Source organism: Chrysochloris asiatica, unplaced genomic scaffold (genome assembly GCF_000296735.1).
Source record: "Chrysochloris asiatica unplaced genomic scaffold, ChrAsi1.0 scaffold00006, whole genome shotgun sequence".
Classification (NCBI taxonomy): Eukaryota; Metazoa; Chordata; class Mammalia; order Afrosoricida; family Chrysochloridae; genus Chrysochloris; species Chrysochloris asiatica.
Genome location: NW_006408524.1, coordinates 34,693,129 through 34,703,690, shown reverse-complemented (window position 1 = coordinate 34,703,690; position 10,562 = coordinate 34,693,129). Strand labels below are relative to the sequence as shown.

The following is a 10,562-nucleotide window of genomic DNA, read 5'->3' as shown; positions in this document are numbered from 1 at the left end:
ACAACAACAACAATAACCATAAAATCAAATTATGATGTATGAATATAGGGAAAGTGAAAATTGTCAAAAATAAAATGGAATGCATAAAAATAGATATCTTAGGCATTAGTGAGCTTAAATGAACAGGCAGTGGCCATTTAGAAGTAGACAATCATATGGTTCACTATGTGGGGAAAGGCAAATTGAAGAGAAAGGGTATTGCATTCATTATCAAAAGAACATTTCAAGATCTATCTTGAAGTGTAATACTGTCTGTAATACTGAATTTAGAGATCACCTCTAGAATGAATTTGTTGCATTAGACACTAAAGACAGAAGACCAGAAGAGTTGTAGGATGACATCAAGAACATCATACAGGAAGAAAGCAAAAAGTCGTTAAGAATGCATCAAAGAAAAAAAAAGACAAAACTGGATGTCAGAAGAGAGTCTGAAATTTGCTGTCCAGCATAAAGTTGCTAAAGCAAATGGGAGCAATGAGGAGGTAAAAGAACTGAACCGAGAGTTTCAAAGGTCAGCTTGAGAATACAGTGTCAAATATTATAATGATATACAAAGATCTGGAGTTAGGAAACTAAAAGGGAAGAACACACTCAGTATTTCTCAAGATGAAAGAACTGAGAAAAAAATTCAAGCCCCAATTTGAAATATTGGAGGATTCTTTGGGCAAAATATTGAACGATGCAGAAATCATCAAAAGAAGATGGAAAGAATACACAGTCACTGTAACCAAAATAATTGGTTTATGTCCAACCATCTCAAAAGGTAGCATATGATACTGAAAGAAGAAGTCCAAGGTACACTGAATGCAGTGGAAAAGAACAGGGCTCCTGGAATTGATGGAATATAAATTGAAATCTTCCAACAAAGTGATGCAGCACTGGAAGCACTCACTCAACTATGCCAAGAAATTTGGAAGACAGCTAGCTCCTGGACAATTGATTGGAAGAAATCTATATTTCTGCCCATTCTAAAGAGAGTTGAACCAATAGATTGTGGAAATCATCAGACAATCTCTTTGATATCTCAAGCGAGTAAAGTATTGGACAATACTATTAATATGACAAACAAGTAAAATTGTGTTAAAGATAATTCAAAAACAGCTGCAACAGTACATTTCTAGAGAACTTCCAGAGGTTCAGGATGAATTCAGTAGAGGACATGAACAAGGGATATCATTGTTGACATAAGATGGATCATGGCTGAAAGCAGAGAATACCAGAAAAATCTTTACCTGTGTTATATTGACTATGCATAAGCTTTTGACTGTGTGGATTATGGCAAACTATGAACTACATTGTGGTGTAAGAGTATTCCGGAACACTTAGTTGTGCTGATGAGGAACTTGTACATAGACCAAAAGGCACTTGGTCGAACAGAACAAGGGGACACTGAATGGCTAAAAATCAGAAAAGGTGTGCAACAGAGTTGTATTCTTTCACCATACTTATTTAACCGGTATGCTGAACAAATAATCTGAGAAGCTGGATTATATGAAGAAAGTGACATCAGGGTTGGAGGAAAAATCATTAACAACCTGCGATATGCACATGATACAACCTTGCTTGCTGAAAGCCAAGAGGACTTAAAATACTGATAAAAATAAAAGACCACAGCCTTTGGTATGGGTTGTACCTATCAATGTCAACAAAACAAAATCTTTATCACTGGACCAATAAATAATATCATGGTAAATGGAGAAAAGATTGAAGTTGTCAAAGACTTCATTTTGCTTGGATCCACAATCAACACTTATTGAAGTAGCAGTTAAGAAATCAAACAACGTATTGCATTAGGCAAATCTTGTGAACAAGACCTCTGTATAGTATTCAAGAGCAAAGATATTAGTTTGAGGACTAAAGTGTGCCTGACTAAACCCAGGATTCTTTTAATACTCTCATATGAATGTGAAATTTGGACAATGAAAAAGGAAGACTGTAGAAGAATTGATTTATTTGAGTTATGATGTTGGAGAAGAGTATTAAAAGTACCATGGCACATTGCAAAAAGGAACAAGCACTCTGGACCTTGGAGCAGGCTGGCCGCCTTCATGTCCACTCTGCTGATCAATCAGTCCCAGTATGCGTGGCTGAAAGAACTGGGGTTCAGCGAGGAAAACGAGGGTGTGTATAATGGAAGCTGGGGAGCCAGAGAGAGGTGGTTACAACCTATTGTACAGCTAACAAAGAGCCAATAGCAAGAGTTTGACAGGCAAGTGTAGCAGAGTATGAAGAAACCGTAAGGAAAGCAAGAGAAGCTTGGAAAGTCTGGGCAGATGTTCTTGCTCCAAAATGAGGAGAAATCGCAAGACAGATTGGTGATACCTTGTGGGAGAAGATCCAAATGCTAGGAAGCTTGGTATCTTTGGAGATGGGCAAAATCTTAGTAGAAGGTGTGGGAGAAGTTCAGGAATATGTGGATATTTGTGATTATGCTGTTGGCTTATCACAGATGATTGGTGGACCCATCTTGCCTTCTGAAAGACCTGGCTATGCACTCTTTGAACAATGGAAGCTTGTAGGCCTGGTTGGAATCATCACTGCTTTCAACTTCCCTGTAGTAGTGTATGGCTTACACAATGCTATCGCAATGATCTGTGGGAATGTCTGCCTTTGGATAGGAGTTCCAATAACTTTCCTCATTAGTGTAGCAGTCACAAGGATAATAGCCAAAGTTCTGGAGGACAACAAACTGCCTGGTGCAATTTGTTCCTGGACTTGTGGTGTAGCAGATATTGGCACAGCAATGGCCAAAGATGAGTGAGTACATTTGCTGTCCTTCACTGGGAGTACGCAGGTAAGAAAACATGCGGCCTTTTTGTTCAGGAGAGGTTTGGGAGAAGTTTATTAAAACTTGGAGGAAACAATGCCATTATTGCTTTTGAGGATGCAGACCTCAGTTTAGTCTTCCATCAGTTCTTTTTGTAGCTGTAGGGACAGCTGGCCAGAGGTGTACCACTGTGAGGCAACTGTTTTTACATGAAAGCATCCATGATGAAGTTGTAGATAAACTGAATAAGGTCTATGCACAGATCCGTTTTGGGAACCCCTGGGATTATAATGTTCTCTATGGGCCACTCCACACAAAACAGGCAGTGAGCATGCTCCTTGGGGCAGTGTAAGAAGCACAGAGAGAAGGAGACACTGTAGTCTATCGTGGCAAGGTTATGGATCGCCCTGGAAATTATGTGGAACCAATGACTGTGACGGGTCTTGCCCATAATGCATCCATCGCACATCCACAGACTTTTGCTCCAATTCTTTATGTGTTTAAATTCAAGAATGAAGAAGAGGTCTTTGCATGGAATAATGAAGTGAAACAGGGGCTTTCGAGTAGCATTTTTACCAAGGATTTCAGAAGAATCTTCCGTCGGCTTGGCCCTAAGGGATCAGGCTGTGGCATGTGAATGTCAATACCCCAACAAGTGGGAAGGTGCATTGGTGGCGAGAAACATAATGGTCGTGGTCAAGAGTCTGGCAGTGATGCCTGGAAACAGTACATGAGAAGATCTGCTTGTACCATCAACTACAGTAAGGACCTTTCTCTGGCTCAAGGAATCAAGTTTCAGTAAAAGTGTTTTATATTCACAGGGCTTCATGACTTTCAGACATTTCCAGAGCTTGCTCTTCTGAAGAAGACAAAGAAAATTAAGATATCCCTTGAATAAATGCATCATTTTGAATAATGCACTGGGTAATCCTTTATGCTCCTGAATCCTTGACTAAGTCAAGAGACTAATTTTTGAAAAACAAATAAAACTTGTCCTAACAACTTATTTAGTTAAAAAAAAAATGGATTGGATGGATTTTTATATCGCTCGTTACTGTCATTCATACTTGGAAAAGAAGACAGTCAGCAAAAAAAGAGAAGACCCTCAACAAATTGGATTGTCATAGTGGCTAAAAGAATGGCTTCAAATATAGCAGTCATTGTAAGGATGGTACAGGTATGGGCAGTGTTTCATCCTGTTGTACACAGGTTCACTTTGAAATAGCACCGAACAATAACCTTGTTGTTCATGGTTTTTAAAGAGTTTGATCATTTTAGTACATGCCATGGCAGGAATTCAGAAAAGTAAGGAGTCAAAAACAGAGAAGAATATAGATGGCTCCTCAGTAGAAGCAGGGTGATCTCCTGAGCAAGTAAAGAACTCTTGTGTCCAGTATTGGTTCACATTACGCTTCTGGCCCATATTCAAAAAGGTGGGATTGAAATGGAGCTAGCTGTAGCCTTTATGTGCAGTGGGCCACAGTGCAATATTCATGTGGAATGATTTGCTATGTTTTAAGTGACTAAACTTACTCATCCTTAGTTCTGGCTTCTCTTGCTCATGATGACTGTGTCACCATGGGAGAGATTTGCAGGATAGGTATAGATTTTACTTACTACTGCCTAGGGACTGACCCAGAAACTGCCTGTGCAGATTTCTAATGTACACCTGGATTTCTTGTGCCTGCTTTAGACCATTTTCTTCCACTGTTAAGTTTCCTCAGTTGCCCTTGATTTGTTCTCAGAGAAAACCATGCACAGCATTGGCAACATGTACTTGCAGTGAATTAGGGAAAATTCACTCACTCTGCTGAAAGTTATATTCCTTCTTAGTGAGCAGCTGTGTAGGAAATTTTACACTGAGCAGGCTCAGTGTCAGGCTCACGTTGGCTTTAGAGTTCTCTTCCAGGCACTACTTTCCCTAACTGGGTTACAGTCTCCTTTTACTTTCTGCTAGATTGGACCAGGCTTTTAAAGAAAGTGACATTCTGATCTACCTGATACAGCAGGATGTGTGGAGAGGTTTGGGCAACTGGCAAAGAGTTTATGCTTGAATTACAACACAGAAAAACAACCAAATGAAGAGAGAATCATAAACTGATGACGGAAGGGAAGGCATTCATTCTACCAATGTGAATAGTGTTTACCTAGACATGCTGATGTCAGCATTGAATATTAATTATGCCAAGTACTGAGAGGCTGTTGGCAGGCTAAAGGCATGGGCTTAGGGTAGGTGAAAGGCAGACACCTTTACTGTAATAAAAAATCAATAACACCTAAAATTACAATATATACCAAGAAACAGCAGCATAGGCTTATTAATAAGATATAGAGATAAATCCAAAACAGCCATTGCTTCTGGGGAAGGGTATGTGAGGGGGAGAACATAGAGATGAGGGATTGTTTTTTTTATAACAAACCTCAAAACTGATAAAGTCCTGAAACCAAGAGAATATATTAAAATGAAACCCCCAAAAATGATGTTGGAGCATCAAATATGAGAGGGCTTCAAAAAGTCTGTGGAAAAATGGAATTTAAAGATAACTGGAGTTTTTCCATGAACTTTTTGAAACCTCATGTACTTGAAATCTTACATTTCCAGCCCTCCCTTTCCCCATCCCCAGCTCACATGTACATACTTGCTTGCTACCCCTTTGTTGACCCAGGGACCCCTTTAAAATATCTCATAAAACAATTCTATTAAAAACTATCTTCCTCCATGTTTAGAAATTCAAAACAGATTAGATGATGATACTGTACTGAGTTGTAGTTACACTTTTTAAAATAACTTTTTAGAAAATGCAATGTGGACATTAACTTCAAAATACAATATAATGCTATGATTTTATTATAATCCTTTTCCAGATAATAATGTAAGTATTCTAGCCTTATTTTATTTAGTGATTATCATGTCTAAAGAAAGTAAGACACTTTAAAAAAGCATTTTTAGGCATCTTGGGAATAATGAGATATTTTCATTTTTTGGGGTGATATTGTACATAACCAGTTTTTACTGAAATATTTTCTTATATCCTGGTTTTCACATATCTTTGAACAGACATTCCAAAATGCAACCTGTATCAGTGTGTGCTGAACATTTTTTACATGTATAATTTCTCCCCAGTTAGGTATTTTTAGGGATGTTTGCCATCTTCCTGTGCATCTGCTAAAGCCACGGCTTTATGGACAGTTTGGGATAATATTATCTCTATTATGCTATTAGAGGGGGTAACTGAAAGCTCTAGTCTTAGATATAGAAGTCAAGTAAAACTGATTTTAAAAGCTTTCTTTGATTCAAGTTTATAATTTCTATATCATATACTCATAGACAACAAGGAACTTTTAAATCATAAAGTCTATAAAAATGTTTGTAAATTGTTCTTCTTTGTTCTTTTTTACTAACTTAAATAAAAGTTGCTTTTCATTAAAAAAAAAAAAAATACCATGGGCTGCTTGAAGAACAAACAATTCTGTGCTGGAAGAAGTATGAGGTGAGTCAAAAATGGTCCACACTCTGGTTATATTAAAACGCTAGTCCACGTCCCATTGCTGATGACAACACTGAGCATGCTGGTGAAATGATTCTGTTGAATAGACAAATGACTGGTTTGTGTGGCAAATCATTTCCAAATCAGCCATGGCTGTGCTTATTTAATAATCCATGACAGAGTTGGGCTTTGAAAAGTTTGTGCAAGATGAGTACTGAAATGACTCAGAAGAGCCTAAACAGAAGTGTTTGGACATCTGCAAACAAAATTTGGACTGATACTTGATGGAAGGTAAGTTTCTTTAAAAAGTCGTGAGTGGTGATGAGACATGGAATCATCACTGTGAGCCTGAGAATAAATGGCAGAGTAGAATGGAAACATTCTCAATCATAGACCAAAGAAAAGTTCAAAAGTCAAACATCAGCTGAAAAAGTTGATGCTAACAGTTTTCTGGGATTTTTCAAGGGCCAGTATTGGAACACTATCAGGAAAAAGCTTCAACAATCAACAATGCTCGTTACAGAAACACACTCACTGAAGACCTGAAGTCCAAATTTCAGGTTGAGGGCAGAGGACTGCTATCCAAGGGCATTGTGATCTTACATGGAAATGCACATCTGCACACCACTGCCCACACTATTGACACTCTGCAACGACTACATTTTGAGGTGTTAAAGCCTCTTCTCTATAGTCCTGATCTTGCTCCATCAGACTTTCAACTGTTTGGTCCCCTGAAAGCAGCTCTTGGAGAATGAAGCGTCACCTCTGATAACGAAGTGAAGACAGCAAGGCATCTGTGGCTCACAGCTCAGACTAAAACGTTTTTATATTAAGGAAATATGATAGCTTGTTGACAGATGGAAACAGTGTATTAAAAATCAAGGAGATTGTGTTTTAAAATGATGCATTTGTCTTTCCCAAAAGTTGATTAAAGTAAATTCTAGTCAGAGTGTGGATAATTTTTGGAGAAGGGCATTATGCTTGGTAAAGTGGAGGGTCAGTGAACAAAAGGAAGTCCCTCAACTGGATGGATAGGCACAGTGGCAGCAGCAATGGGCTCAAGCTGAACAATGATTGTGAAATGACACAGGACTGGGCATGGTTCGTTCTGTTGTGCTTCGGGTCACTATGAGTAGGAATTAACTTGACACCTAACAACATCAGCATGACACGGAACTGATTCAATGGCACTTAACAACAACAATGATAGAAAGGAGTCCTGGTGTGGTGCTGTAGGATAAGCACTGGACACCTAACCACAAGTTTAACAGTTCAAACCAATCAGCCATTCCTTGGAAACCTTACATAGAGTCGCTGTGAGTCAGAACTCCCTCAATGGTACTTAACAACAACAGCAATCACAGAAACAATAATGTCACTTCATAAAGCATTTGTAGCAGTTTTACAAACAATAGAATAGAAGCTGTTACGATCCGGTTTGGGACATACTGACAATAAATTGAAAATATTTCACAGACAGTTGCACATACGAGATTAGAGGTCTCTCGGGACATGTAGATTTGACAGCAGGTGAAAAGGGTTTATGTTTGTACAGAGTCAGTTTGTACTATGATCTTTTATTATCAGAATGGCTGCAGACTAGTTATCGAAATCTTCTGGATTTTAGTTTTTGTCAGAAAATGTATTACAACACCAAGAACTTGAAATTAAATTCTTGTAGCCATAAAAGACACGTTAACTATTCTAAAGTAAAAAAAAAATATCAAGACATTTATTGAGGCATTTCCAAATGCTGTTTAATGTCCATGGAACTTCTTCCACTTGGTTTAATAACTCCTATGCCATCTTGAGTCAATGTGTGTTTTCAACCTTTTTTTCCCCCCCTGTTTCTTTGTTTTATTGTACATTGGGCAGCTTTACTCACCATGTATAAAATCACATATTTGCTTGGCAAAAAATTGTATTTATCACTTTGCTTTCACTGAATTAACAGTCCTTCAAAACTCTATAACCTTTATGGCCGAAAAACATTGCTAATGTGAAACCTGGATTTTTGCAAAACTGTCTATACATGTGCGTAATGAGAAATGGTGAATTCTGTGTAGCTGAAGTATGCCTATCAGAAATGATACTTGATGAAACATGAAAAAGCTGATTAATGAAGAAGAGATTATACATGTCTGGAAATGAACAATAGTTCTGTACTCCAAGTCGTTGCATCTGAAAGCAGAGTACAGGAGAAAGGGTTCTGCTTTAGCTGGGGAATAAAAGAACTTCAGTCTCTGTGACTGCCCATCTGGCATTTTTCACCAGCACCAAATTCTTTAGCAATGATTAGTCCTTTTCTCCAAACCCCTCACTCAAAATAAGTAAATAAAAGGAGAGTTTGGGCAGTAAAAGATCAAGGGACAGTATCTCTAGTCTGAGATGTTCTTAAGTTATCCTGATTGGTCGAAACCTAAACAAGCATTAAAGAAGGAGCTATGTGACGAAAAGACGAATTCTCAGTAAACATGACCAGTGTGATATTCTATTTAAGTAACATGGAAAATTTAGCTGAAGTAACTCACATATATTAACAATTTATCATATGAGTATATATTTTAAATGACATGAAAAAGTCCTTTAGCCTTTTTATTTATTTACCTCATCACAGAGAAAAATATTTATAATTGGTACTATTGATATATATATACAAAAAGGGAAATCTTTGGAATATACATAGTTGCATTTTTAGGTTAACTATTTTTATGTTTAATCTTGTACAAGGGAGCTTCAAAAGTCTGTGGACAAATGGAATTAAAATATAATGTAATTTCCCCCCAACTGTGTAGCACTCTTGTACTAAAGGGTATGTTTAATGCTAAATCATGATGTATTTGAGCTGAATAGCTAAGATTATAAAATTTGATATTGTAAAGTCAATAGGTTTCTAAAGGTTTTATTAAGTATCTTCAACGTTTAAACATCAACAGAGTTAACTCTAGATTTTAAGTCCCAGTTATACCTTGAAGCTTTCATTAGAGACAGAGAGAGTATTTAAGAATAGGCTTCCCAGACGGAAATCCCTAAATCAGTCACTTCTCATAAATTTATAATTTCGAAAGTGATTTCTGGAGGTCATGACACAATACTGACATGCATAGAATAATACAACAATTTAACAAAGCATTGGAAAACTTACTTTAGTTTACTGAATAAATTATTCAATTATACAACTTATGTATTATGTATCCAGTTATAAGATATGAAGAAACTGATCACTACACAGAGATCAAATGCGAATGTACTATAAGTTATTTTAATATTTGTTTTTGGTGTTGTTAGGTGCCATCGAGTTGGTTCTAACTCATAGTGACCCTCTGTACAACAGAATAGAACACTGTCCAGTCCTGGACCATCCCCACAATTACTGCTACACGTGAGCCTATTGTTACTGCCACTTTGCCAGTCCATCTCATTGGGTGTCCTTCTTTTTGCTGCCCCTACACTTTACCAAGCATGATGTCGTTCTCTAGGAACTGGTTCTGACAAGGTCTTGTCCTGACAACATGTCCCTGTTATGAGACATGAAATATGGCCTGTTTGGCTTCTAAAAAGCATTCTTGTTGTATTTCTTTCAACACAGATTAAATTGTTCTTGTTGCAATCCATAGTAGCTTTAATATTCTTCTCCAATACCATAATTCAAATGCATTAATTCTTCTATGGTCTTTCTTATTCATTGTACATCTTTCAAGTGCATTTGAGGCTATTGAAAAATAGCAAGACTTTGGTCAGATGTACTTTAATTCTCAAATTGACATCTTTGCTCTTGAACACTTTAAAGAGGTCTTGCAGAACACATTTGCCTAATGCAACACATTGTTTGATTTCTTGACTGATGCTTCAATGAGTGTTGATGGCAGATCCAAGCAAAATTATAACTTTGGCAACTTTAATCTTTTCTCCATTTATCATTTCATTTATTGGTCCAGTGGTGAGGATTTTTGTTTTCTTTACATTAAGGACTAACCTATACAGAAATCTGTGTCTTTGATCTTAAGTATTTTAAGTCCTCTTCATTTTTAGCAAGCAAGGTTGTATCATCTGCAGATTATTATAATAAGTCTCCCTCCAATTCTGATATCATATTCTTCTTCATGTAATCCAGCTTCTCAAATTATTTGCTCAGCATACAGACTGAATAAGTATTGTGAAAGAGTACAACCAAGCTGCATACCTTTCTTGATTTTAAACCATTCAGTACCCTGTTGCTCTGTTTGAACAACTTCCGCTTGGTCTATGTACAGGATCTTTATGAGCACAACTAAGTGTTCTGGAATATTTATTCTCTGCAGGGATGT

The 10,562-nt window shown here is 37.3% G+C and overlaps 1 pseudogene; it reads left to right on the top strand.

Moving 5' to 3' along the window:
• The first annotated feature begins 2,003 nt into the window (after positions 1–2,003).
• On the top strand, positions 2,004–3,569 carry LOC102826042 (annotated as a pseudogene).
• The last annotated feature ends 6,993 nt before the right edge of the window (positions 3,570–10,562 follow it).